Below are 26,332 nucleotides of genomic sequence, written 5' to 3' on the forward strand. Positions count from 1 at the left end.
TTGAACTTCTGCCTTCATCACCATAGGCTCTGGCTCAAATGCTATTTCATTAAATGCTTCTGTATCTGCCAATTCCTTTCGGTACAATGACTCAGTATATTCAGTTTATTACAGGTATTTAGTATTGGCTTCCCTTATTAAGGTACACTCTACTTTGAGGAAGCAGCTCTTCCATAGTAGAATTTTGAGTGCTTCAAACCTGAGGTATTCCTTTATATGGTAAGATTTGCACTGGTCCGTTATTTAAAAAGTAGCTTCGCAATTGTGCTTCTTACTCTTAGTCTGAAGCTCTGATTAAATTCCTTAAACATTGGTGATGTTACTTCTTTTGAAATAGTTGGACTGCTTCCAGTATCTTAACAATGCACAGCCACAACAGTATGACAAACTGACAAATGAATGGTGGCAATAGGTTATCTCTCAAAAAGTCTTCCACTTCATTGTCATCTAGTTGGCACTAACTCATAGTTGACCCTCTAGAGGTTTTGAGAGACTGTAAATCGCAGAGAGGAGATTGTTCCTCTTGCTCCTGCAGAGTCACTGGTGGATCCAAATCACTATAGAGAGTCTCAGGCATTGGGCTGGCAGCACAATAGGTCACGGTGTTGTTATTTTTAGGTACTGTCAAGGTGACTATGACTCATAGCCATCCTATGAACAACAGAACTAAACCTCTTGTGGCATCCCCACAATTTCTAATATGTTCAAGCTCCTTGTTACAGTCAGTGTGTCAATCTTCTTGAGGGTCTTTTGTTCTTCCTCTGACCCTCCACCTTTGATGTCCTTTTCCAAGGTCTGGTCCCTTATGACCAAGTGTCCAAAGTACGTCAGATCCTTGTATCTTAAGAACATCCTGGGCGAGATCTGGTGGCCTAGTGGCAGGAAATTGCACTGCAGTCCCAGAGGTGCATGGTTCAAATCCACCAGATTCTCTGCTGATGAAGGAGGAACAATCGCCTCCTGTACCAGTCAGATCCAATTTGACGGTACACACATAAAATAAATAAATAAAAATTTTAAAAAAAAAGAACATCCTGATTGCATTTCCTCCAAGACATATTTGTTTGTTCCCTTGGCAGTTCATGGGTATTCAGTAACTTTCTCCATCTCTATAATTCTTCAGTCCTCCTTAGTCAAACTTTGGGATGCATATGTTGTTGTTGTGTATTGTCGAATTGGAACCAACTCATCGCAGGAGGAGATTGTCCATCCTTCTACAGAGTAGCTTGTGGATTAGAACTGTGTCCCTTTGGGATTGCAGTATCGATTCTTACCACTAAGCTTCCAGAGCTCCCTTTCAGATGCACAGAAAACTAATGAAAAGCCGTCATACCTGAGTCTTAAAATTGACACTGTTTTTCTTTAGTTCTTTAAAGAAGTCTGTAACAGCTAAGTTTCCCCCATATACCACGTCTTTTGATTTTCTGACTGCAGTTACCATTGTGTTGTTTGTGAAACCAAGTAAAATGAAATCGTTGATTGACAACTTCAGTCTTTTCCCCTTCTATGGTGCTATTGTCTATTGGTCCAGTGATGAGGAATTTTGTTTCTTTGAAACTGAGATATAATCCATTATTGAAAGCTTTGATTTCATGCAGCACGTGTTGCAAGTCATCTGCATTTTCTGCAAGAAGATTTGAATAATCTGCATAGTGGAGGGTGTTAAGGAATCTTACTCCGAATTTGATGCTACATTATTCTTCATATAGTCCAGCTTCTCAAATTATTTGCTCAGCATATAGACTGAATAAGTATGGAAAAAGGACAACATCACCCTGACATACACCTTTCCTGATTTTAAGCCTTGCAGTGTTCCTTTGTTATGTATAGCTTCTTGGTCTATGTATAGGTCTCTAATACAACATATATTTTATAGGTTTTCAACACAGCATAGGAGTATGAGATTAAAAAGATCTGTGGCAGAAATTTGGTTTAATTTTTATAATCTTGTGATTTTGAGCAAGTGATGATTTGCCTTTAATTTAAAAAAATGGGAATAAGAATTTCCATTTCATAGAGTTTCTGGGAAAATTCATCTTTTTGTTGTTGTTGTTGTTGTCGTCATTATTATTAAGTACGATCAAGTCAGGTCTGACTCATGTTAAGTAAAACAAAAACACCACATAATTCTCTGCCATGTTCACAATTTCTGCTTTACTTGAACCTATTTTTGCTGCCATTGTATTAATCCATCTCATTTTTTCTCTAAACTTCCACCTTGTCTTTAGCTCTGAGGTGAGTCCTTGTCAACACAACAGCACTTAACATAGTTACACTAATGAATTAGTACAGATGATGGTCGTGATGGAAGTGGTGATGTGAGAAGTGCTGACAGTGATGGTGGGTCTGATGGGGGAAGTGGAGTTGATTCTAAAGATGGCGTGTGGTGGGATGCATAGTGGTAGTTATGATGGGAAAGGTGAGGACTCTGAGACAGATAATGGTGGAAGTGAAAGTGAAAGTAACCATAGTAGCGGTGAGAGAGATGGTATTGGAAAAGTTGATGGAGGAAGTAGGTGTGAAAGTACCATCGGTGGGTGGTCCTAGAAGTAGAGGAGGCTCTGGCTGGCAGATTTGGTTGTAAAGGAATTGGTGACTGATGGGAACATCAGCGTCTGAGTCTCACATTCTAAATGCACTTTCACTTCCTGGTCCTATAGACACTTTATTGTTTACTTTTCTTCTTCCAAATCTACAGCTGCTGTCAAGTTGAGTCCAGTTTACAGTGATCTTATGCATGTCAGAGTGAAACTAAACTTTTTAGCGTTTTCAATGGCTGAGTTTTTGGGGGAAGAAGATCATCAGATCTTGCTTCTGGGATGCCTCTGTGTAGACCCCAATATACCACCACTTGGTTAGCAGAGGAACATTCTGTTTGTGTCACCCCGAGTGTCTCAAACCTACTGTAAGTTAGCTAACTTCTTGCACATTTATGAAAACATGTTTGTAGGTCTTGATAGACCAAGATCCCACTTGCATCCACTTGTCTGCCTACCTGGCTCTTTGATGTCTGGATTCCTGTGGTAGGAACATTCATTAACTGTGCAAATATGATCCGTCTTTTGACATCCATCCTAGAATGTGTCTGTTTGACCCTGTGAAGATGTGTATCACCCTGTGCATCTTGCCATTGTCTTGCTCTGGATACAACCACACGTGAGATTCAGCCTTATGGCTTCAAGTGCTTGCCGTCTAGTTTTCACATCTAATTGCTCTATTTTATGCTTGAAACTGCTCATTCCCCCCATTGCCTGAGGCACTGATTTCTAGGTCAGTGATAAATTCTGCCCTGTTAAGCCACATGTATCATTTCCTCCATTGCTTTCAAAACAGCATTTCTTGGACTGCACCCTCCAGCCGTGGGCTCCACCGCTGGCATCTGATTAGCCCACTCCTTTTTGGCACTCTAATTCCTTCATCAGTTCAGAAGGCCATGGCCTCATGGCCCTGCACCACAAGCTTGCATTATTCCCAGGAACCTGTCAGATGGCTTATCGCTGGATAAGCCCCGTGTCTCTGCTCCCCTTACAAACTGGCAAGTTTGAGAATTTACACCGTTGTTGATCAGGCTTGCAAATCCACAAAGCAGACTGAGACCTGTGGCATCTCTTCAATGTGTGGGTGACTCTGGAAAACATTTCTGGGACCCAACTGTGGGAAGGGTACCCTGCCAGGACTAGGGACCTTTTTGGGAAGGGCTTTCTTTGTCCTAATTAAAAGTGTTTTATTGTTCAGAAACGGGCTACTTGCTGAAGCTTTTCTTTCATCAGACCAACTTGGTTAAGCATTATTGAGTTCACTAATCTTCCCTCTCTGACAGTCTCCTGGCCAGCAGACTGGCAAGTTCAAAATGGAAAGAAAACGCATCTTATTTATTATACTGCCTAAGATGTTTTCAATAAAGCAGACAGTGTGGACTTTGCCAAGTTGGTGTCATGACTTTCCAAGTGTTTTGGTTAGTTAGTAGCCTGCCAATGAAAACACGTGCTGTCGCCGAGCCCTCTCGAGGGCGGGCGTCCTCTACCTCAGATGGAGCCTCCTCTGGTATCACGTCCAGCCTCCAGCGGAGACAGACCCAGCAAAGCCCTTTGGGCCAAAGCGGGCAGCTTTGCTCCACACACGAATACCATCTCGGATGATTTGCTTCTTTCATGTTTCAGCAATTCCTGTCCTTCCCTTGGGAATCATTAGAAACGATCATGTTGCTAGATGCACTAGGCTAAATGTCTTCCCAGATTATTCCATTTAGCAGTCAATCCATTTCCTCAAGGAGGCTGGCTCTGTTCCTTTGCTTTCTGTTTCATAGGCGAGAAACTGAGGCACAGTGATGGCTTTCCCACGTCCACACAGCTGGTAAGTGACGGATTTGAAATTCAGATGACAATGTCAAATTGTCTCCTGGAGTTGGCGACTAATGAGAAAATGGGCAAAGTGCTAAGTAAAATGAGAAGACTTGGTTTAACGGATAAAAAAAAAAAATCAATTAATGTGTCAGCCAACAAGACATGTTTTTCGAAAATTGAAAAGGAGATTCCCTCTGCCTCCAGCTTTGAGAAAATCCTGCAATCGACCCTTTTTTGGCCATAATGCTTTGCATGTGCTTTTCTGTAACAACTACAAGCCTACAGACGGGCTAGGCTACTCTCCTGGGCTATTTAGGGGAGGTCCCTCTTGTTTTGTTACCCAACCCTGCTGCATTCATCCTCCTCTTAAAGATTTATAGTCTGCTTCCGTGAAGTTTGTCCTGCCCCCTCTCTTTCATGTCTCTTATGTTTAGACTTGTCCAGTTTGGGAAGCAATGAAGAAATCAGTTTCTTGAATCACTTGAAAGATGCCTGTTGGCAACATCCAAGAGAAAAGGGTTCTTTGCTCTAATCTTCTTCTCAGGATGGCTGCGTGTGAACTGATGCTTTTGCAAACACAAATAAATGGATGTCAGTCTACGAGGCAGACAATGGCAGGAAGTTGCCTATGAAGGTCTGAAGGAGGCAAAGGTGAGGGAAGGGAAAAGAGGGGCATTCCACAACTAACTTCTTGTTGGAGGGATTTGAAAGAGAAAATTTCCACTGCTATCCAGAGAATGTATCTGCAATCGATTAGCATTCCTGGCACCCTCTGTAACAAACTGGGCAACTGCATTCAGTGCAGAGGCCCCTTAGATCTTGCAACAGGATGCCTGGGAAGCATCTCAGAGAGCGCGGATGCCTTTCAGAGACATTATCTGGGCTGCCCTGAGATGCCGAAATCGCCATCGGTATTCACGGCAAAGAGAGTGCTGCATTGTCACTGGCCTGGCTCGCCTTACAGAGGCATATTATTCCCCCTTCTACAGACGTCCCCTAGACACTCAGGGGAAGACTTCACCATTTGAGTCACAAAGAGGAACTTTGAAGTCCATGACCTCAATAAGCTTGTGTGAATCAGGAAAAGGTGGAGCTGTTCTCAAGATAAGAGAGAACATCAAAAGTTTGCAAAAATCAAGACAAAAAAAAAAGCCCATCGTAAATGGACAAATTGAGTTTTCCAATCCTGTAAATCCAAAGTAAGTGCGTGCCTCCCTCTCTGGATTGCCACTAGTGAAGGAACCCAGTTTAAAATAGCTGTTATCCTGTCTGCTTTTCAAGGACATAAGAGGTAAAAGGTAAACCAAAACAAACTGTACCGAAAAAATAAAGCAAGACATCTTGGGCAGTCAGAGATTTTAAGCTGCTTGGATTGAGTATCTGTGGAATGTGGCGTCCAGAAGGAAGTAATGTTGTTGTTGTTGTTATGTGCCGTCGAGTCGCCTGCGACTCATAGCGACCCTATGTACAACAGCCCTAAACTCCGCTCTGTCCTGTGCCAATCGCACTGTCTCTGACACTCCCATCCCATTTAACCTGTCACTGAATCAATCCACCTCATAGAGGGCCTTCCTCTCCTGCGCCATCCCTCCACCCTCCCAAGCATGATGTCCTTCTCCAAGGACCGGTCTCTCCTTACAACATGTCCAAAGTATGTCAGACAGAGCCTCAGAATCCTTGCCTCCAAGGAGCCACCCGGTTTAACCCTCTCCAGGACAAATCTATTTGTTTTCCTAGCAGTCCATGCTATTCTCAATACTCTTCTCCAGCACCACAGCTCAAAGGCATCAATTCTCCTTCTATCCTCCTTGGTCATTGTCCAACTCTCTGATGCATACAGGGAACGTAATGATTCGATCTGCTGTGAGGATCTCTCCAAATTACTGAGGAGAAATGAGTTCAGTCTGAAGACTAAGGTGCACCTGATATGGGCAATGGTCTTTTCAATCACTTGCTGTGTATCTGAGAGCTGGACAATGAAAAAGGATGGCAAAAGAAGAATTGATATCTTTGAATTGTAGTGATGGAGAAGAGCACTGAATATCCCACCGACTACCAAAAACCTCAAACAAATACGGTTTGGGGAAAATAAAGGCAGAGTCACCCGTGGAGAAAAGGATAGTGAAACTTTATCTCACCGTTGGACATGTTGCTAAGAGAGACCATTCCTTGGAAAGATAGATGGTCAGTCAAAGAGAGGAAACCCCTCAATGAGATGGATTGGTACAGTGACTGCAGGAATGGGCTTACATGTGTTAGAGATGAAGAGAACACAGGACAGGATAGGGCTCAATCTCTTCATCGGGTCATTATGAGTCATGCTCTGCTTGAGGGCACCTAACAACAACAATAACAACAATCTGATAGAAATGTGATTGTGTTGGGATAGTTTAAAATCTCACATAGAGGTTAGAGAAGGAACAAAGTGTCCCTCATTGTGTTTGCCAAGTCTCAGGACTTTCACACTTACCTCTATTGCTGTTGTTGTTGTGTGCCATTGAATCAGAACCAACCCATGGTTCACCATCCAGTGGGTTTTTAGATGCAGTTAAATTGGTCCATCCTTTTCCCACAGAGCAGCTGGTGGATTAGAACGGAGTTCCTTCGAGATTGCACTGCCGCTTCTTGCCGCTAGGCCACCAGAGCTCTATCATTAGGGGCATATGTATGTTGGTGACGGGGAAGGAAAGTAGGGTGATCTAGTTCTATCTTTTTCTTCAAAAGGGGCTTCTAGGTGGTGAAAACTGTTAAGAACTACACACTAAACAGGAGTTAAAGGGGCACCTGGGATGGGAATTCTTGTGGTGGTGTACCTTTGAAAAAGAATCTTTCCAAAACTCTGTGAATGAAAGTTGAATCATGGGAATGATTTCAATGTCAAGTTTGAAGAGTGACTTAGGGTCACAGTATCAAGGATTCTTCCAGTCTTTGTGAGACCAGTAAGCATGGACTTTCAGTCAATCATAGCCCAAGAGGCCTATAAGGTATCAATAATATCAGGAAAGAATATACTTAGAATAATCAACCACAAGAGCAAAAGGACAGAGTTTGCTCAGGACTAAGGCTCAGAAGGCAGGAAAGGGCATGAAAGGATGAGTGGACATGGGGAACACGGGGAAAGTGGAAAGAGAGCTCGTAGATAGTGAGGATTTTAATTGGTGTCTATTAGAAGAGCAATTTGCTCTGTAAAAGTTCAAGTCACAATAAAATGTCTTATAAATATTCTACTTTGTACCTAAACCCAAGCAACTAACAAATGAAAATAATCATTTTCATCATCATTATTATTTTAAAAAGTCAATATATTTAGAGAACTTGGGATTCTAAACTATAAAATCCCACTCATTTATTACCATTGAGTCAGAAACATCTCATAAATGACCCTTTTTGTGGGTTTTCAGAGCCTGTGAATCATGTGTTCTCTTGTAAACATATGCATTTGGGTTACAGTGTAACTTGCTACAGAATATGCCACCAGAGTTCTCTAACGCCTGACTTCGTATCCGAGAACCAGTATTACCTAAATAAGGCAGACAATTTTGCCTATAGTGTTTATCCCCATAATGGTTAAATCTTGCATTCTAAAGAACAGGTTGGGGAGCTCTGGTGGCCTAGCGGTAAAGAATCACATTATCAAGTCAAAGGCATGTGATTCAAATCCACCAGCTTCTCCGAAAAGGAATCTGTCTCCATGCAATTTACTACTTACCTCATCGGAATACTCACAAGAGGGTCAATTATGAGTAGGTTCTTATTGGAAGACATTATGTAAGAACAACAACAATAATTAACCCCTTTGCTTATTGCCTATCTGAGTTCAATTCTATAAACAAATACTATCTTTCAGCTTTATGATTCTCAGTGGTGCCGGACAACTCACCATTACCTTTTCCGGGAACTGTCCAAAGTAGATGCTCAAAGGATATAACTTACTTTGACTTCAATTAGAGAACACATAATAATAATAATTGGTCTTGAAAGTTTCTGCTTATACTTTTTGCAGAAGTTTTGTAATGTTCTTTCTTACAATGGATCATTTTAAAGAATTGGTTGACTGTGAGATAATGTACCTGAAAAAGAGATGTACTCTGGAAAAAAAAATCATTGAAAAATTTCTTTTTTGTCTCTCAAATTAGAAGATGGAGAAAAATTTTATGGAGCAAAGATACATATATATGGTGCTCAGGTAGATTTTGAGTTACTTGTGCATTAGATGTTATTGAAAGTTTCAGGGAGCAGAAGGAATGCATCTGTATCAGGAAATGAGCATGAGTGTAGGAGGTGTCGACATTTCTTACTACAGATGAGACTTTACACTTGGGTTGCAAGTATTAGTAAATAAAACTATGGCCTCTGTCCAGATCCTTGCTACAAAAATGCCCAGAGTGTAGAATTTACACAAATTTGGTCAAAATCAAATTTACTATCCTAACACACAGTAACAGAGGAGGAAGCTGATTGGATTTGACAGTAGAAAGGAAAAGGAAAACTAATGAAGGTCTTTGAGATTTTTTCCCCCTTCTTCCCTACAGAGATTAATGTCACTGGGGCTCATTTATATGCATGGTAGACTGAACAAATGACAGGGCTGGATGAAGCTACCGTCTGAAAAGTGAGACTAAGGGAGGTCTGGCAACCATCTCGGTTGGCACTGAGATGATTTGGTAAAAGGAGAGACGTTTTTGAATTTCCTATTTTTATTTATTCCCAGAGTGATCTATTCTCAGGGGTGACTCATGAGTTTAGATGTTTATTTTTGCAATTTAGAAATAAGTCTCCAGTTTAAACAAAAATTTTTGAATTGGAAAGCTGGAAAGAAGCACATTCTGGGTTCCCTGAGACCCTGATGAAGAATTCTGAGAATGCTGGTCAAAAATGCTATCAACCATCCTATTGAGAAACTAGAATAAACTCCAACCAAGAGACCTTATGAGAAACAAATGCACTCGAATGAATCAAACTATTGCTAGAATGTTTTATTTAAATATGATTTTTCAGTATTGGTTAAGGATATTGCTTTAAAATAGTTCATTCCATTTTCTTTAAATATAAGTGCTTATTCTTTTTAAGCCATACTCACTGGAAGCTCCAAATTTGTATTATGTCTTTCCTACTGACCATAAGAATGTCCCAGGTAGCCTAATTTTTTTTTTATTATTATTTTGGGCTTTTTTGTTCATGCTGCCTCATACATGTGGACGGATCTGATTCTCGCATCTGGAATGAATAGGAAAGTCATTGGCCAGATTGCAGATCTCATTTTAGGAAGTTCAAAGACATGGTGACTGTTTTCGATCTTGACTGGAGAGGCCGAAAGGAGGTGAGAATGAGTGGAGAGTCAAGCAAATGGTATCCTGAGTTCTAACCCTGTAAGAGCAGTAAGCTGAAGGGATCTTTAGTGGTGATGTGTTCCTTAGTACAGAAAAACTGAAGGTTAAATGCACACAGGAGAGCTTCCTCAGTTCTCAGAGAATAAGTTCTCAGAGGTCACAAATGCACTTGGTAAAGACATGACTGAATCAATCACCAAAGTGCTTAACAAGTATTTCATGGATATGCCAATCACTGTTAAAGGATCATGCCAATGTAGGATTTAAAAAGCAGATAAATACCACTCTCATGAAATCAATATTCTAGATAGATGAAACATTCTATGCTCGGAGCTCTGGTGGTCTAGTGGCAAGAAGCTGCACTGCAACCCTGAAGTCACATGGTTTGAGACCATCAACTGCTCCATAGGAGGATAGGCAATCTTCTCCCATGCAATTAACTGCCTCTGAATACCTGCTGGAGGGTCAACTATGGGTCTGTTCAGACTCTACGGTGCTCAACAGCAACAATCATATTTTATACCTACGGTAATGAGTATGATAAAGATCAGTTGAAAGATTTCATCTAGCAAACTGAAAGAGAGCTACCTAGACAGGTGACCGGCAGAGATCCTTATAGACTCCTATTCTGAAGAAAGGTGATGCAACAGAATGCAAAAATTATTAAGCAACATCACTGATATCACATGCAAGTAATATTATGCAGAGGATTATTTTTAAATAGCTGCAACTGTGTATTGACAGGGAACTTCCAGAAATCCAAGCCACCTTAAAAAAGGAAGTGGAAGGAGTATTATTGCTGCTATTGGCTAGATAGGCTACAAGCTGAAGATACAAGAAAGATGTTTGCCTGTGTGGAATTGACTATGCAAAGACTTTTCACCATGAGGATTGTAACAAATTATAGGTAATATTGAGAATAGTGGGAATTCCAGAGCACTAACTGTGCTCATATGGAACCTATACAAACAGAGCAAAGGGATTCCACACAGTTTAATATTGGGAAAGACACCCAAGTGTTGCACACTTTCACCATACCTGTTCAATCTGTCTGCTGAGCAAAAAATGTGAGCAATAGAACTATACAAAGAAGGGTATTACATTAGGATTAGAGGAAGATTCATGAACAATTTGCATTATGCTTATGCCACAACCTTGCTTTCTGAAAACAGAGTGTTTGAAGTACTTACAGATGAAGATCAAAGCCTAAAACTTTCACTGTGGGTTACACTTCAACACAAAAAAACACCCAAAACTAATCACAACTGCCCAGTCAGCAATATAATAAACTGAGAAAAGATTAAAGTTGTCACGGATTTATTTAGCTTGGGTCCAGAGTCAATGCCCTTAGAAGCCACAGTCAAGAACCAAATTAGACAGTCCACTGGGGAAATCTACTGCAAAAGTCCTCTTTAGAGTATTAAAAGCAAAGCTGTCACTTGGAAGACTAAGGTGCATCTGATCTAACCCATTGTACTTTCAGTTGCTTTAATTTAATGCCAAAATTGTACAATGACTAAAGAAGATTGAAGAAAAGTCACCATTAATTGCTGGAAAGATGAACAAATCTGTCTTTGAAGAGTTCAGGCAGAATACCAGAATGTTCCGTAGAAGTGAGGTCCACAAGAGTTTACATCCTGTGCTTTGGATATATTATCAGGAAAGACCAATATCTGGATTAAGACCATATGCTTGGTTAAGTAGAAAGAAGGTGAGCAAATTCACACAATGGCTGCAATAATGAGCTCAAACATAGGAAGGGTTGTGAGGATAGTGCATGATTGAGCAGTGTTTCATGCCATTGTTCCTCACAGCTTCTGCTGTGAGTCAGAAATGACCCAAGAGCACCGAACAACAAGGCTCCAAGAGGAGAGAAGGCTCAAGCTCATTTCTAGACTGTGTTAGTCTATGGTGTCTATTTTCCTAACAAGTATTGATGGGGCAACTGAATAGATAAAACCAGAGTTCAAAGAAGAAATTAGGTCTTCAAATGAATATCTGAGAGTAAGCAAAGTGAAACTAGTATTTTCTGCCACAAATATCAATGTAATCAAGTAAATCATGAAGAAATTTCTCACAACACAAAGCTCTGAGTCTATGAATTCTATAAACTCGCTCACTGCACTGCAGTCAAGTTGGAATCAACTTTCAGCTGACTCTCCTGTGGGTTTTCGAAGGCTGTAAATCACATCAGAGGAGATAGCCCATCTTCCTCCCATGGTACAGCTGGTGGATTGGAGTTACTTGCCCCTGGATTGGCATCACTACTCTTTTCCCACAGAGACCAGAATTGTCATCAAGATCTGGAAACTATCTCCTTCACTTGCTCACCTTATAGATACGTTGGGAGTGAAAGAGTAAAACGTGCGGGGAGGGTTCTCACCCTAGGGCTCTGTCTTTGATCCTATTTCCCTCATCACCTTATTATTTCCTTTCCAAGGAAGGATGAGTCACCAAAGTGATTTGTCATTTGTTGAGATACTGACTAGAATATCTTTTATGAGCAGTCAGGACTACTGTGCTTAAAAGGCAAACATCCATAGCTCAGTCCTCTGTTCCACAGCTTGTCTTCCCAATGGTTCATTTAGAAATGTGGTCTTGCTCCTTGGGACTGTTTCTTTTGCAGCCTGGCTAACAGACATTGATTTAATCTGTTGAAACATAATCTGGCAATGCCAGCTGGTATTCTCCAACTTCCCACCATCAGTACAGAGGGTGTTTAGCCACTTTGAGCTCATGGCTGATAACTTCCTTATCTGTGCTTCTTTGAAAAATTACTTTTTCTGGATTCAAGGACATAGAACAAGAACTCTCCTTTTGGCCAAGAATCCAGGTACTCTCCTCATCTCTTTTCTAGAGAATCCTGTATCAGGTAGGGTTGGCTGCATACTTTCACTAATTTTTAATTTTTTTTCCATTTTGGCAGTTGATTATGTGCTGCTTTCTAATAGTGCTTTAGAGAGGAGTTGTTGGTAGGTTCCATTGATTCGTCCACAACTTACGGCAAACCTATGAAGAGCCAACGTGGATCCTACCCTATCCTGTACTATCCGTACTATCCCTGTTACACTCAAGCCTGTTGCTCCAGTCACTTTGGCCATCCACTAGTTGAGATCTTTCTTCCTCTCTTTTACTGACCTTCCACCTCTCCAAGCATGACACCCTTTTCCAAAGACATCTAACCACATGCTCAAGGCATGAGAAACAGGATTCAGGTACCAAAACCTGGACAGAACTTTTTTCAAAGGCACAGTTAACATAAATGCGGTTTCCTGGATATGATGAAATATCTTAAAGTAACACGTCTGTGCACATCGCATAGTTTGTAGATGCCTTATACTCTTCCTCCCTGACTAGACTAGTTCCTTCAGGGCAGGGATTGTGTTTTGTTCAGAGATGTATTCCCAGTGACTAACATGATCCCTGGCACATGGGAAGCACTCAATGTCTTGTTGAATAAGAAACGGAAACAGTGCCCTTGACATTATCTATTTTCCCTGAAAGAGGGCAGAATCATGTTCTCACAGAAACCTATTCCTTCCTCTTTTTTTTCCATGACAGAATTCTCCTTTCCATGAATGATCCTTTTATTTAAAATTATCTGGAGATAACGGACATTAAGGAGGGCAAATCATAAAGAAGATTTTTACTTCATGAAAGTTTAAAACAGGCTGTGGACCGATGTCAAAGTCACTGTATGAATTACTTACATCCTCCAGTGAGTGTGGTCACCCCACAGTGCAAGAACAACTGTGTTTCTGACCCTGTGTTCACTTGATCACAAACTTCTTTTAGCTAAGAGAATTGAAAGTCTGTGTTCTCACTGATTTTGTTGTCTTCTTAGTTCAAGATTGTCTTGTAACAACTATAACATTGGGATCTATGTCACTCATTTAGCTTATACTGTTTGCTCCCTTTTATTGTTATGATAGAATAATGCAGAGACGGTCAAACTTTAGTGTTTCTCAGAACCACAGAAAGGGTGTGTTGAAAGAGCTCTCTGGGCCTCTCTCCCAGAATTTCAGAGCCAATATACCTGGAGTGAATTATGAGAATTTGCCTTTTTTAGCAAGTCCTGAAGCTTTTGAAGCTGGTGCAGGGATTACACTTTGAAAATCACTGGGCTAGTGTTTCTTAATCCTGATGATACATTAGAATTACTAAATGAAATTTTAATCTATAAAATGCCCAAGTCTCAACCAAGTTTTGGTGGTTTAGAAGTTACGTGTTCATCTACCGAGCTAATTCAGGAGGGACCTGCATATCAGTCTATTTTCACTATGAAATACAGTCTTGAAATCCTATGGCAAACTCTCTGGGGAATTAACATAAGGGCAAGGAATTTTTGGCGATTCCTAACCCAGAACAATTAAATAACAGTCATTGGATGTGAGAGACCAACATCACAGATATAGGAGAAACTCCTATTTTCTTCTCCTCAAATTATTGCAATTCTGTAAAAATAGAAATTTCTACTTCTTTAACATTATAGGAAAATATACGTATCTGAAATGATAGTTGTACTTCTCACATGAAATAGGCCATATTTCTTTACCTATAACAAAAGCATGTTTTTTCATGTTTGACAAACTGAGACACATTCAGTTTTGAGAAATGTACTAGTTAAGTAATCTAAAAGGTAAATCAATGATTCACAGGAATAACTCTGCAGTAGAATGACTTGAGGATCTTTTTAAATATATACAGACTCAAGCTTCAGCTATCTAGTTTAACTGCCCTGTGTGGCTATAATTAATTTTATTGTGCAGCACGGTTGAGAATAACTGTGATAGGTAATGCTTTTGCCAATTAATCTAACTACTTGCCATGACTTTGACTTTAATCCTACATGATTGAATGGGTCTTCTGGTTGACCAAGTTTTCATGCAATAGTCAAGGCTAAACTTAACATCATCATGTCTTGACATACTCTGTGAAAAAAAGTAATGTGACATAGTTCTTATAGCCTTATGGTGTAGAAAAGGATAGAAAGTGTGCTAGATTTAAAAGTGGACACAATTTTCCCATGCCCTCTGCTTTCATGCTTTTTTATAGTGGTTTATACTTCTATTATCAAGAAGTCAAGCTTATGAATCGATCTCAAGTCTTTGAATCTAGGATGGTCATGCATCTTGATTTATGGAAAGAATGTGACAGAAATACTATTGTGCCAATTCTTGGACCAAGGTCAAGAGTTCTAGTGTAATTGTGTATTATTTCTGGAAATCCCATTGTTATGATGAGAATAAATTCAAGCTAAACTCCTGGAAGAGGATGAAAGAGTGTACGGAGTAGAACTGAGTCCTAGGCAAAGCCATCCTAGATCAGCAAACTCTTAGACAACCCAGCAGCTGATGTGGGCAAATGAAAGAACTGAGTCCAAACAAACAAAAGCTCCAGTCATCTGAGCCCAGCTCATATTATTGCCTAACAGAATCATGAACTAAGTAAATGATCAATTTTTACAGACCACTAAATCAGAAGGAAAATCTAGTGGATAAAAAGAGTGTCACATTAACCCAGAGTTTTTAACTTGGGTTAATGACGATTAGCACAAGACTGTGTAGTTGACTAACACCTGCTGGCAAGTTGACCAGAGGGTGAATGTAAAATATCTGAAAGCGGACAGCTTTAACACTCTGAATATCAGAGCATTTAAAAATAAATGTTTTTTAAATATTTATATATTTAATTTATGAGTTTTCATAAGTGTATTATTATTTGGTGAGCAAATTCAGAATCCATCGTTCTAAAAGATGAACAATGAAATTCAAAGTACCTGTAAAGAATGAGAAGGGCTCTCCAGTGGCTTAGTGATAAAGTGTTGCCCTGCCAACCTAAAGGTACATGGTTCAAATCTACTAGCTACTCTGCAGGAGAAAGATTATCAACTCTTGTACTGCTTACTGCCTCTGAAAATCCACTGAATAGTCAACTATGGGTCAGTTCTGACTAGACAGTGCATACTAGCAACAACAACATAAAGAATGAAAAGTTATAGAGTACAGATAAGTGCTGTAAGAATTTAGTAAGCTGAGCACCTCTCTTGGACCACTGAGAAAAAATGAAATACTATTTATTTGAAAGCACCACGAGCCTATTATCTTACATGCATTGTTTTCTTTATTTCTCGAAAATGCTCAACAACTTGGTTGCTGGTACCTCCACTTTATACATGAAGGATGAAGATTTGCAGGTTCTATTTTCAAACCGGCTTATTTTAAGGTGGCTTCAGATTTCAGGCCTCTGTAGGACACGTTTTAAGAACAGGAGACAATGGATGTGTGAAAAGCTTCCATTTTAGGTAGATTAAACAAATTGAGGCCATATTACTTACTCATTCACTGTCATTGAGTTGGTTCCAACTCATTGTGACCATCCATTGGATTTTTGAGGTTGCAAATCCTAACAGGTGGGGACTGTTGGTCATTCTGCAGAGCAGTTTGTGAGTTCAAACCAATGGAGATGAGCCACCTTTTGCAACACACTGAAGACTACACTGCCAAAACACCGTGATTCACATAAATTCTCACATATCCCTGCCATCACGTCAGTACTTCCTCATAGCTAACCCTCCAGCAGGTGTTTGGAGGATGTACATCACACACAGATGGGGAAATTTCCTATCTTTAACTCTCAGACAGGCTAGTGGATTCAAATCACTGGGGTGGCACAGCCTTAGAGTTAACAGCACACGTCCCTATAAACTACATCACAAGAGCTCCCAAGTCATTTAGTAAGTTTTCAGAGGCACAGGAGGAGTTTGCCCAACTTTGCTGCTATAACCACTGATGGCTCAAACCATCTGCCTTTTGGTTGGGAGAAATACTCATGAACTATTAGGGTGCTAGAGCTCTCTTTAAGTAAGGTATTGTTGTTATGTGCCGTCGTGTCACTTGCGACTCATAGCCACCCTATGTAAAAGAGCCCTAAACTCTGCTGTCTCCTGTGCCAATCGCACTGTCTCCAATATACCCATCCCGATTACCCCAGTCACTGAATCAATCCACCTCATAGAGGGCCTTCCTCTCCTGTGCTGTCCCTCCACCCCCCAAACATGATATCCGTCTCCAAGGACCTGTCCCTCCTTACAACATGTCCAAAGTATGTTAGATGAAGCCTCAGAATCCTTGCCTCCAGGGAGCCGCCCAGTTTAACCCTTTCCAGGATGAATCTGTTTTCCTAGCAGTCCATGGTACCCTCAACACTCTTCTCCAGCACCACAGCTCAAAGGCATCAATTCTCCTTCTATCCTCCTTAGTCATTTTCCAGCTCTCTGATGCATAACAAATGATAGCAAAGACCATGGCTTGTATCAGATGCACCTTAGTCTCCAGAGAGACACCATTGCTCTTCAGTACTTTGGAGAGGTTCCTAACAGCAGACTTTCCCATCACTATATGTCTTTTAATTTCCTGGCTGCTGGTGCTGATACATAAATTAAATCATTAAATCAGTCACTGACTGTAAGGAGTTCGTGTGCTAATTGACTTATGTTGCTGTTATGTGACATAGAGTCCACTACAACTCACAGTGACCTACTGAACAACAGCTCTGAAACCTGCCCTATCTTGAGCCAATCTCACTGTTTCAAACATGCCTGCCTCTACTACCCTGGTCAGTGTGTCAATCCATCTCTTCCAGTCTTCCTCTCCTGAGCTGTCCTTCTACCCTTCCAAGCATGACGTCTTATTCGAAGAATTGGTCCCTGCTGATAACATACCCAAATTATGTGTGGCAGAAATCATTGCCTCCAAAGAGCAATCTGGTTTCATCCTCTTCAGTACAGACCCGTGTGTTTTCTTGGCAGTCCATGGTACGTACAGTACCCTTCTCCAGCACTATAACTCAAAGGCATCAATTCTTCTGTTATCTTGAGTCATTGTCCAGCTCTCTGATGCATAACAAGTTATTGAAAAGTGCATGGTCTGGATTAGGCACACTTTCGTCTCTAGACTGATGCTGTTGCTTTTTGGCACTCTAGAGAGATCTTTGATAGCAGACCAGCCTAATGCAACTCTTATTTTTATTTCATGACTGCTGGTGTCAAGAGTGTTGATTGTTGATCTGAGTGAGGTGAAATTGTTAGCTATCTCAATCTATTCTCCATTTGTCATGCTGCTGCAAATTTACCTGGTGGTGAGAACCTTTGTTTTCTTGACGTTGAGTTGTAATCTACATTGAAGACTTGACCTGCTTTAGCAAAGACTTCAGGTCCTCCTTATATTTAGTAAGCAGGGTTGTGTCATCTGCGCATCGCAGGTTATAGATGAGTCTTCCTCCAATCCTGATGACTCATTCCTCCTCATAAAACTCAACCTCCTAAATGGTCTGTTCCATGTATAGATTGAAAAGGTATGAAGAAAAGATATATCTCTGATGCACTCCTTTCATGATTTTTAACCATACAGTGTTACCTTGCTCTGATCATATTTTCTTATACTCTGGTCTAGATTAAAGTTTTGCATGAATATGACTGAGTGTTCTCATTATTCTCAATATTAGCCACAATTTGTTGTAATCCACACTGTCAAATGCCTTTGCATAGTCAATGAAACACAAAATAGACATTTTCTGGTGCTCTTTGCCTTCAGCCAAGATCCATCTGACATTAGCAATGACGTCCCTAATGCTATGGCCTCTTCTAAACCCAGTTTATATTTCTGACAGTTCTCTGTAACTGTGATGTTCCAGTCATTTTTAGATAATCTTCAGCAGGATTTTGCTTGCTTTTGATAATAGTTATACTGTTCAATAATTTACATACTCTATTGGATCACCTTTTTGGGGGGGAATGAGGATAAACATGGATCTCTTTCATTCAGTTAGCCAAATAGCTGTGTTCTAGATTTCTTGGCACAACCTGGTGAGCACATCCAGGGCTGCATATATTTGTTGAAATATCTCAATTGATATTCCATCAATCTCTGTGGCCAATATTTTGCCAATTCTACCAGAGAAATTTTCTCTTTATTACCATTTCCTCTTGATTACATTCTATTTCATGAAATTCTTTTGGCTTAGCTTATTCTTTGTAGTACAGTGGCTCTGTATACTCCTTCCATCTTCTTTTAATGCTCCCTGGATTATTCAATATTCTGCCCATTGCATCTATAAGTATTGCAACTCAAAGCTTGAATTTGTTTTTCTGTCCCTTCAGCTTGAGAAAAGCCAAGTGAGTTCATCTCTTTTGATTTTCTGACTCCAGCTCTTTGCACATTTTGTTATAACACTTTACTTTGTCTTCCTGCACTACCTTTTGACATCATAAGTTTAGCTCCTTAAATACTTGATTTCCCCCCCTTTGCTTTGGCTTCTTGGTACACCTGTACAATATTCAGTCTCTTTTGACATATATCTAAATCTTTTCTTCCTCCTCTGTCTTTGTAATGACCTTTTGCATGGATGATATTCTTGATATCCTCTCATAGCTTATCTACTCTTTCTAGGCCAATATTCATGCATTCAATGTCTTCTTTAACAATATCTAATTTTCCTACATTCATTCTTCTAACATTCCAAGTTCCAATCACTAGTGTCTCTTTGTAGCTGTTCCTCTTCATTTGTGTTTCCCAATAAAATGGCTCAGCCTCAGATGCCATATCTGCTAGTCTAAGTGTGCTATATTATTTATAGAGTTTCTGAAGGCCTGTTATTTTAAAAATAGATAGCCAGTCCTTCTCCCTAGTCTGTCTTCATTTTGATGTTCATCTTTAGTATAATATCTGACAGATAAGTGTTTTACCCAAACCAGCAGAAGAAAGACACTTTCCCAATACAAAGCTAACAGACAGATTCAGTGTGAGTTCCCCTCCTTCACTGCATGTGTCGTGGTCCTATCCCTCTCCTTACCCCACCAGGACCCACCTCCGTCCTCTTGCCTTGCCCCACCAGCATTCCATTCACCACTTTCCTCGACTAATCTCTGATATGAAGGCTCATGTCTCCTGTAACCTGTGTCCACTCATTATCTCTCTACTCCCCAGGGATGATAGTGGTCTGGGATATCTCATCTGGAAGCACAAGCCAGGTCTCATGAAGCACAGGCCAGGGCTTGTGCAGCACAGGTCAGTTCAATCATAAAAAAGACACATTGCATGGACATAGTGTTATACTGACTAGTTGAAATAGTCACAGACCAACCCTAGATCATTAGAAAGAGTCATGCTCATCCAAAGCCCTTCACAATGGTAGAGAAAAGGAACAGATGCTACCTTGATTAGTAAGTGATTAAGATACTTCTTGAATCTTTTCTCCCCCTCTAATTCCAATCCTGTTTTCTGTCCCTTATGTTCACCCAAGCTTTATCTAGGAAACATAAATGGCTGTGGACTTTCAGGAATGGGCAAAGAGAAAGGATCTTAAAATATTTTCTAACTCACAAATGTGTATGAGATTTGTGAGGATGAGAAATACAGTTCACTGTAAATTCTGGGATTCAACAGTAAGCCTTGTTCCTTTCTACACTGGTAGAGTCATTAGAAAACTAGCAGTTACTTTGCTCTACTCTCCTGACAATTCAGGGAATTTTCATCAGCAGCAATTTTCATAAAGGAAGGGTTAAAAATGACTTCTTAGACATTGACTGTCCAACTTTAAGAATGCATGTTAGCAAAGGGAAGACAAAGCTACGATTGAGCTGCTAGGTCTTGGTGATGTCATAAATGCTTATGACAGCAGTAGAACTTTAAGATTGAATTACCTTCTTTGTACCCACTGAAGGAGCGAGCCTTGCTGTGTATAACACATTGTCTAAGCTAAACAGTGTTCGGTGGTTTTCACATGGCACATGGAAAGAAGAGAGCTTGATCTGTGAACCCAGAAGATCCTGAATTCTGATATGTGGGGAGATAATTTAACCCCACAAATTGCTTTGGTCTCTAATAGGCAATTCTCAAATAAAATAAATTAACATGTGCTGACATTTCTCAAACTTTATCTTAACAATATTATCATTTGACTGAAATGCATGTAAAAAGCAAGGACATTAAATTAAGCCTACTTTTCTTTCTCTTTAACTTAGAATACTGTGTAGGGATATCATTGATTAACTAGTACAGAGGTAGAAGACTTGGACAAATTATGCAAGGCTTGAATTGGCTATTCCAATACACAACAGTTGGGAATCAGAATGGCTGAGGATGATAGAGAATTAATCATGTTTACAAATCCAAGAAGGAAAAAAAAAAAGAGTTAAACACACAAATGTTTAAGACATGCATAAATACACACAAATAACAGGGAGATCTAGTGGACTAATGGTAAGGGGTGGTGCTGCCAGTTCAAAGACAAGAGATTCTAATCCAAGCAATTGCTCTATGGGAGAAAGATGGGCAAACACAGACTCTGAAAACCTGTTGGAATGGTAGCTGTCAGCTGATTCTGACTTGATGGAGCAGAACAGCGTAAATGTAAAATTTCTTTTTACTTTTGGTTATCGTTTAGATTTCAATTTTTAGTTAATATGCAGGTATAACTAGATTTTCTCTAGTTTCATGACATGTTCCGACAAATTCAGGAAGAGAAAGAATAAGTTATATTTTGCTTTAATACATATATAAAGTTACTGGAGATATTTTTCATCATCAAAAGCAACAAAAATATCTTTGTTATGCTTCTCCAACAACTTATTGAGGAATTTAAAGGAAGAATTTCATGAAAGCCCTTTGGCATGTCTGTGTTTGTTTACAGCACATAGCTGAATGTGAAATTTTATCAGAGGAGGAGAAACACCAAAGATTCACCAAGGGAAAGTCCAAATCACTGCTTGGGGAAATATTTTTTAAAAAAAGTAATCTCGGGTGTTGACTACTGTTAGACATGTTCACATGGAGGGAAAAAGAAATGCTTCCATAATTTAAACCATATAAACCTAAGAGAAATTGCTCATGAGATAAAAGATAGATGCTATCATCTAAGATTGATTTGTTATGTTAACATTAGATTACTCAAGGGCTTGACACTGTTTGAAAATAATAATGATTCTGTTGTATCAATAGTGGCAGGACTAAGAGTGTCTGGTCTGATTCATTCTTATCTACTAACAATAAATTGACACAGTGACAGCAGCAACGGGCTCACGTTTGCCAGAGATGATGAAGACGGCACAGGAAAGGGAGGGTTCAGATCTGTTGCTCATAGGGCCGCTATGAATTATACTTAACTCATTGGCACCTAAGAGCAATAATAACAATAAAATGCATTTAACCTACTCAGGTCTGTACAGTGATCTTATTTTTTTTTTTCTGAGAAAATCCAGGAGTAAAAGGAAAAAAAAAATCGCTTAGCAATTATTGTAGCATTTTTAAGCACGTAATATTCTAGTTACTAATTCATAGAGACAGTTTAGTACAACAAACACACACCAAGTATGAAAACAATTACTGCTTTTACTTTATAAATTTTGCTGTATTCACTTGCAACGTTGTAGGGATATTTGTGGCTTACTCATTCCTGACAGCGCCCTTCATGATTATTTTTCCCATAATGTTTTCACAGTGGTAGACGTGTGGCTTGGGATGAATTGAACTGGCTAGTCTAAGCTTGGCTGAACAGGGATGCCAACTCAAACAGATAGAACCTGTGCATTTTTCTCCAGCCCACGAGCCCTTATCTAGTGTAAATGGAATGTAGAGGTTATTAATAATGTACTTTCAAGCCTAATGCCCCAAGGGCACTGATTCAAATCCTACCTATACCTAAGAGGTAAGTCCCAGAAAAATGTGGTTGCAGACTGATAGTTGTGCAGTCAATTATGTGAAATGAGTTGGTGGTTTGAGTGAAGAAATCAGTTGACCAGAGTCCAACTTGAAACAAAGAAATACAATTTGCACCTTTGCTGGTCATCTATTTGGAGAGCAACTTAACGCAACTGAGTTGTAATCTTAGAGATTCTTTCAAGAAAACATGTTTTGTGGCTGAATTTGAAGTGCTTGTTGTTGTTGTTGTTATGTGCCGTAGAGGTGCTTACTTAGAAGAAATTATATTTACTTCTCCAGTGCCAATTGTCAGAAACACTTAATTAAGGAAAAAAATGCTTAAACTCCTTGGTGTATAAAGATGGATCTCAGTAGAATTTAGACAAAGCTCAGTTTTTCACAGCAGCCGAATGCATTGGTGTTTCTGGATAACTGGATATTATAATGAAAGTAAATAACATTTCCACTTCCTGGATAAGCAGAGATTGAGTATTTAAGCTACAAGAAAAAAAAAATAACCTTTTCTAGAAATGTCACTTCGAATTTTAGAGCTAGCTATACATGTTGTTGAAATAGAAAGAAGTCAATATTTAACACAGCACACCTTACTTACTTAACTCAAGTTATATAGGGAGTTCCGGTGGTTTCATGGTAAGGAATTTTGCTGCCAAAAGCAAAAGTACACAGTTCGGATGCATCAGCTTCTCCACATAAGAAAAAAAGATGGGAAATCTACTTCCTTCTGATTTACTGCCTCTGAAAACTTGTTGGAGGGTCAGCTTTGAGTTGGTTCGGACTCAAGGGTACTTAACAGCAACAACAACAATAGCAAAATCACATGGGAAATTGAAGTAGATTCAGATCTCAGTTTGTAAAATGTCCTTTCTGCTCATGTTTACTTCTTTCTGTTTTCTCAATTAAAAATTTAAAGGAATCAAAAGCATTGACTAACACCCATTCACTATGCCTATCCTTAAACCCCAAATAAAAACAATAATTAAAAAAAAATAGTCAAACCATTTCGACTGTAACTGATTCAGTCAAGATTTGTTGAGTGTCAACTCAAATGCACTGAACCCAAAGACACAATGAGGTTGTGTAATGTCCAGTCTTGCCTCAAGGAGCTTCCAGGCAAGTGCTGCAGTCAAATCACATAGTCCCCTCTCCCAAAGTAGAACAGCTCTTGCTTAGAGTTTCTGCTTCAGACCTCAAGGCAAACTAAAGTTTACCTACTACTCTCTCTTGCTCCTTCAGATCTATGCAGTTGAAAGATGAACCCAACTGTGTATTTGAAAGATGAATCCATTGGTGACAGGAATGACAGCTTTAACCTATAGCAGTCTTTGTAGTCCTTAAAAGTATATTAACCAGGCATCACGTTCTAATGCACCAGCTACTCCGTGGTAGAAGAATGAAAAATCTGCTCTCATGAGATTTATTGCTTCTGAAAAACCTCCTGGACAGTCAGCTATGACACAGCTCCAATTACATGGTATGTTACAATAATTAGGCTTTCAGAAAAAGCCTACAAATACAGGTAGAAGAAAGTACAGTTTAAAGGAAGGGGATCTCATAAACAATGGTAAGTGGATAAACCAATGGTAATATATTTATACAGTGAGTGTGGAGTGAGATTGACTCAGTCATAGATCAGTAATTTTTTATCCAAAATCTTCACAATTTTTCCAAACTTCTTTTTCTTCTTTCCTCATTCTCATGGGTAATAAATATAAACACACAAAAGAGAACTGTTTTGCTTTGTATTTTCATCTCTCTGGTAGAAATGTTTTCATAAGAAAATCTCTTATATGGACAAAAGAAAACACAGTAACATAATTAGAAATCTGGTATATTATAATTGCATTCTCAGTCCCTCATTCTATAATCATGTCCTTTGAGAGGTATAGTTAGAATTCTTCTTATGAAAAAGGAGAATATTTTTCCTCTCTGTGTGATTGACTACACTAATGGGATTGAACATCTCTGTGACTGAGATTGTGATGATGGCTCAGGGTAGGGCAAGGTTGCAACATGAGACTTCATTATTGTTATTGTTAGGTTCTGTTGGCTTGGCTACAACTTATAAAGACCCTTTGAATAACAGATCTAAACCCTGTCCTATCCTGCACCATTGTTGTGATCTCCATCATGAGCAATCCCATTGTTATAGTCATTGTCGCTAGTTGTGGTGTACTTTTGAGTTGGATTGAGGGCATCATGGACTGCTAGGAAAACAAAAAGATTCATCCCGGAGAGGGTTAAGCCAGGCAACTCCTTGGAGGCAAGGATTCTGAGGATCCGTCTAACATACTTTGGACATATTGTAAGGAGAGACTCGTCCTTGGAGAAGGACATCATGCTTGGGAGGGTGGAGGGACAGCGCAGGAGGGGAAGGCCCTCTATGAGGTGAATTGATTCAGTGACTGGGGTAATCAGGATAGGAGTGTCAGAGACAGTGCCATTGGCACAGGAGAGAGCAGGGTTTATGGCTGCTGTACATAGGATCGCTATGAGTTGCAAGTGACTCGGTGGCACGTAACAACAATAGAAACAACAACAACAATAACAACATATCTCATGAGAGGAAATTCCCCATCTTTCTCCTGTGGAGCAGTTGGTGGATTCAGACCACAAGGCTTTCATAGCACAATTCCTTACCACTAAGCCGCCAGATCTCCTTTGTACTCGCATTAGCTATTGAATGTTTCCGAACCGTCACCATCATGAGAACAGGTCAGTGGAGTGAAAGATGAGAAATCTATGGAGCAGAAGCCAGGCTAGCTAAAGTTCTGTACATGATGCCTGGGCCAGCAAAAGCCAGAATAATTCTTAGCTAATTTCAGCAGAAGCATGAGCAATAAACCTTTTAATAATGTCACTGAATTCTTGTGACTGTTGCACAGTAACAGAGAACAGATACTGAAAGATACAGAACAGAATGAGGCCCTTTCTAGAGTTGTAGTAAATCTGATTCTTATGTAGTGAGACCCACCTGTAAAGTTATTTTTTGCAGTTTTCTAAAGAAGACATTTCTAACAAATAATCGAACATGCAAAATTAAATCATTCTATGTCAAAATTATTTCTGTCACCAAGATCACACTTTCTGACTGTCATTCCTTCCTTATTTTTTCCAGCTTTTTTATTACAGTCACCCATAATTAATTATACACCTTGATTACACTTTTGGTCAGTTTTGGAGTGCAACAAAAATTTGTAGAAATTTTCGGTTTCTTCTTCTTTGGCTTTTGCTGTGTATATTTGGATAATAGTCATAGTAACAGGTCTTCCTTGTATGCATAACAAGAATATCCTATCACTCACAGTACTGTACTTTAGGATGATCATAAAATTGTCTTTTTCACTCTGAACGTATTATCAATATTCTTCAGTTTTTCATTCCCTATATAATAGATCGTAGGATTGTCTGATTTAAAATGGCCCAGGCCAGTTCATCTTAGGTCACAAATGCCTACAATGTAGTTCTTCATGTCTTCTACTTCATTTAAAAAAAAATTTCCGTTTTCCTACATTCATACTTTCTACATTCCATGTTCTCAATATTAAAGGGTGCTTGTGAGTATTTCTCCTCATTTTTAGTGACTTCCAAACTGAGCATTATTTATAATACTATGTTGTTGTTGTTCTTGTTCTTATATGCCATCTAATCATTTGTGACTCATACCGACCTTATGTAAAACAGCTCTGAACTCTGCTCTATCTTGACTCAACCTTACTGTTTCTAACACCCTACCCCCATTACCCCAGTCACTGAGTCAATCCATCTCTTCCACGGTCTTCCTCTCTTGCATTGTTTCTCCACCCTCCCAAGCATGATGTTTCTCTCCAAGGTCTGGTACCTCTCTGTAATATGTCCAAACTATGTCAGATAGAGCTTAAAAATCCTTGCCCCCAAGGAGCAGCCTGGCTTCACCCTTTCCATGACAAACTTGTTTGTTCTT

Source organism: Elephantulus edwardii, unplaced genomic scaffold (assembly GCF_000299155.1).
Source record: "Elephantulus edwardii isolate Elephantulus edwardi_28Jun2011 unplaced genomic scaffold, EleEdw1.0 scaffold00359, whole genome shotgun sequence".
Taxonomy (NCBI): Eukaryota; Metazoa; Chordata; class Mammalia; order Macroscelidea; family Macroscelididae; genus Elephantulus; species Elephantulus edwardii.